Source organism: Nanorana parkeri, unplaced genomic scaffold, assembly GCF_000935625.1.
Source record: "Nanorana parkeri isolate BGI_ZX_2015 unplaced genomic scaffold, ASM93562v1 scaffold1213, whole genome shotgun sequence".
In the NCBI taxonomy this organism is placed as follows: Eukaryota; Metazoa; Chordata; class Amphibia; order Anura; family Dicroglossidae; genus Nanorana; species Nanorana parkeri.
In genome coordinates, this window is record NW_017307481.1 from 6238 (window position 1) to 10637 (window position 4400).

Here is a 4400-nt window from a genome sequence, read left to right on the forward strand (position 1 = left end):
TGATGTTGTTAGGTAAAGCAAGTTTAATATTAGCACTCATCTACAGCTCCAGAGTGTCCGGGGATTTTGGTAGTTCAGGATTTGCTGAGGTACAGGGTATCATAAACTTTTCTAACCCAACCAATGGATCTTTCAGCTGGTGGCGGCCGATCCTCTTCTATTTTATCATCTTTAGGAAGCAGCAGTTTGGCTCAGTGAAGGGATCGGCTATCTCATCTGCGCTGATAAGGAGTTTATTTACTGAAAACACATAAAGCCCTAAATGAGGCCGCAATAAACCCAACATAACGGAACTGGTTCTTACACAGTTTGCACAGATTGCGGTCACAGCTGATGTCTCCGTGTGTGCGGCTGGAATGACTTCATTTACTGTAACCTACTAAACTGAACTCACACAGTACGAGGTTGTTAATATCTGTTTTATGGCCTCCACACGCAGTTATTTTGCCTATAAGGCCTAATCAAGGGCTCTCTATGTCTGCCAGCTCTAAAGTGACTCCAGCAGTTAAGTACAAGCTTCAGGGAGCTCCAGAAACCACCATCTCTGGGCCAGTGGGCTCCAGAAACACTCATCTCTGGAGCCAGTGGGCTCCAGAAACACTTATCTCTGGAGCCAGTGGGCTCCAGAAACACTCATCTCTGGGCCAGTGGGCTCCAGAATCCCTAATCTCTGGGCCAGTGGGCTCCAGAAACACTCATCTCTGGGCCAGTGGGCTCCAGAACATCTACAGTAGGATCCAGAAACCCTCAATGTTGGGTCCAAGTGAAAATACCTCATCTCTGGTTCCAGGTGGTTCCAGAATCTTTATGTTCCAGAATCTTTATGTTCCTAAGAGGCTCTAGAAACCCTAAGCTAAAGTTTGGGAGTGTCTGGATCCTACTGAATACCCTCATCTCTGAGCCAGTGGGCTCCAAAAACATGCATCTTCAGCAGGATCCAGAAACTCTGTGTCGGGTATAAGTGAGTTCAGAATACCTCAGTTCATGGTCCAGGGGACTCTAGAATCTTTATTTCAGTGGGCTCAAGCCTGCCAAAGACCACCAATGCTGGGGGGGGGGCTCTCATCACAGCTTGAGCCTGCCACTGAGCACCAATACTGGGGGTAGTGGTATTATTACTGCCGGCCACTGAGCACCAATACTGGGGGGAGGGGGCTCTCTTATCAAAGCCTGAGCACCAATACAGGGGGTAGTGGTTATTATTATAGCCTGCCACTGACCAACAATGCTGGGGGGAGGGGGCTTTCTTTATTTCAGCCTGAGCCTGCCACTGAGCATCAATACTGGGGGTAGTGGTTATTAGAGCCTGCCACTGACCACCAATGCTGGGGATTTAAATTGCCAGTATGCATTTTGAATGGAGACCGGCTTTTTAAAACATCCAGCGAGTTCCATCTCATCATGAGTTAAACTTTCATTCCTGTGTGGAATTTATCCAGCGACCTGCCCGTAGCCAACCCTCCATGTAAACACGGGAAACCTGTGAATATTCTGGTTCTGTGTACAGATTACAAAGCTATTAAAGTGGGGAAAAAAAAAAGAAAGCACGGAGCCAATTCATGTTAGTGATGATATCACGTAGAACCGAAGTATTAAATACAAAACCTAAACAATGCCAAATGGATTTGGCCAAGATCAAAAGCTGAATCCATCCCTCGTCTTTCATCTCCAGCGTTCCAGTTCTGAGGACTGTGACCCCCGGTCGAACATCTATTAAAGTTTTCCTTTTGATCTTAACCTTGCATTTTTTTTTTCTTCTGTAAAAAGGGGTCAATCTGCAAAAAAAGAAGAAAAATGACATAGATAATGGCGGCATTGTGCTTCTAAGCGCTTTCATCAGTTTGTGAGTAAATAGGATTGTTTAATCATTTGGATGAAGTTGAAGTGAAGAATGGAGGATTTTTTTTTTTACTTGGAATAAAAAAATGTGTTTTGTTGAGGCCTGAGGAAGACCTGTGTGAAATTTAACTCAGCGGGAAGCTTTTAGAATCAGGTGGCCATTACACATTTTTGGGGGGCCACTGGCTTATCATGGGAGCGGATGGGAGTCTGTGCTTCCCTTGGGATAGACCGTTGCTAAGCCTTCCCGGAACAAGAGATGCACACATTCTCTAGCTGGGTGCAAGGGAAGATAGGATCCAATGTTAGGGATCAAGAAACCTATTTTGGAGCTTGTGGTGAATGACAGTCTCATACCTCCCGTGTCCCTCTTTTGTAACCAAACTCCTCTGTCCCTCTTTCCTCCTGAGTTGCCCCCCTTTCCTCCTGAGTTGCCCCCCTTTCCTCCTGAGTTGCCCCCCTTTCCTCTTGAGTTGTCCCCCTTTCCTCTTGAGTTGTCCCCCTTTCCTCTTGAGTTGTCCCCCTTTCCTCTTGAGTTGTCCCCCTTTCCTCTTGAGTTGTCCCCCTTTCCTCTTGAGTTGTCCCCCTTTCCTCTTGAGTTGTCCCCCTTTCCTCTTGAGTTGTCCCCCTTTCCTCTTGAGTTGTCCCCCTTTCCTCTTGAGTTGTCCCCCTTTCCTCTTGAGTTGTCCCCCTTTCCTCTTGAGTTGTCCCCCTTTCCTCTTGAGTTGTCCCCCTTTCCTCTTGAGTTGTCCCCCTTTCCTCTTGAGTTGTCCCCCTTTCCTCTTGAGTTGTCCCCCTTTCCTCTTGAGTTGTCCCCCTTTCCTCTTGAGTTGTCCCCCTTTCCTCTTGAGTTGTCCCCCTTTCCTCTTGAGTTGTCCCCCTTTCCTCTTGAGTTGTCCCCCTTTCCTCTTGAGTTGTCCCCCTTTCCTCCCGAGTTGTCCCCCTTTCCTCCCGAGTTGTCCTTCTTTTTGGTCTGATGTACAGATGTCTATAAAAGGTTCTATTTAAAGCGATATTAAACCTTCTCTTTTTTAATTGTTGCTTTAACGACACCCACCTTTGCCTTAGTCTGTTGTTGTTTTTCTTTAAAAGTTTTACATTCCTCGTTTTCAAGGGGGTCCCCGCAGCGCTCTCCCCCCCCCCTCCCTTCCCCCTGCACAGGTGCCATCTAGATACTGAGACGCCGGAGCGGATCCCGACGTCCATGCCGGGATCCGCTCCGGCTGCGGCGTCTCAGTATATAGGGAGCTGTAGCTCGCGGTATACTGAGCCTAGGGTGACGGGAGGACGCTAGTTTGTGTCCTCCCGTTACCCTAAGGAGAACTATGGGGAAAAACACTGACCCCATAGTTCTCCTTTAATAATAAAAACCTTCCTTTTAAAAACTGCATGTTGTGTTATCTTTGACTAATATATAAATTTGTTTTGATGATCTGAAACATTGAAGTGTGACAAACGTGCAAAACAATGGAAAATCAGGAAGGGGGGCCAACACTTTTTCACACAACTGTATGTTATGGTGATGAGATGGGGAGATGTACTCCATAGATACAGTACCGTGAATGAGCGTTGCCACCCCAGGACAGGCAGTGCGTTACTGGCAGGATCACCGGATGAAAATACAGGAAGAGGAACCCGATGTCACCGCCACATCGAAGGACTTTTTAGTTGCAAATAACATGTCTGCTCTTGGGCGTGGTTGCCCTTTAATTCTCTGCACGACCGGCTTGGACATTGTGAAGTGGAGAGTTCCTGCATGTGCTCATACTACACGTGATTTACATGCGGTCCTCCTCGTCAGAGAAATTCCTCAGCCCTTAGTACATCGGTGATTTTGGTTTTCGGATAAACACAAATCATGGAAATGATATCATTGAATAAACACACGATTGTATTTCCGGAGACCATCTCTTGATCCTCGTCCTCCCCAGACGTCTCATCATCTTTGTTTAGACCAATCATTGCTGACCCCTAACTCCGGCCCTTATCTAATTTCCGGGGGCCCTTCTAACTCGCTCGGCGCACTGAATCGATGTTTCCGGATGGGCTCCTTTTCAATTACTTTAATTCAAACTGTTATTAGTCGCAATGTGTTGACTGTAAATGTAATTAAGTGTTTTGTTCTAATATCAAAATGCGTCAGTTCAGCCAGTCGCCGTTTCATTAGATTAATTGCAGGGCTCCGTTCTCCTTCTGTTAATTTAGCTGTTTTGCAGTTTTGACAGCGAGGCTTTCACAGTAATAGCGGAAGACGGGAACGGTACAATCAATTAGATGTATTGTAGCATTGTTCCATCGCTTATTGTTCCTTTCTGCTGTCACTTTTATTTTCTCTGGAGCGGAGTTTTACAGATGAGCTCAGGCCCAATAGAGGCGACGCACCGCCCTAAGGCAAAGGGCTGCCGGAATAGCTCAAATCCAGTGCTGGGGTAGGGACATTAGAGTGTAAGCTCCTCTGTACAGAGACTGATGTGACTGGTTCATTGTACAACACTGCAGTATATGTCAGAGCTACAGTATGTAAATGTATAATTATAATTGTGGGAGACTGTGGGGGGGGG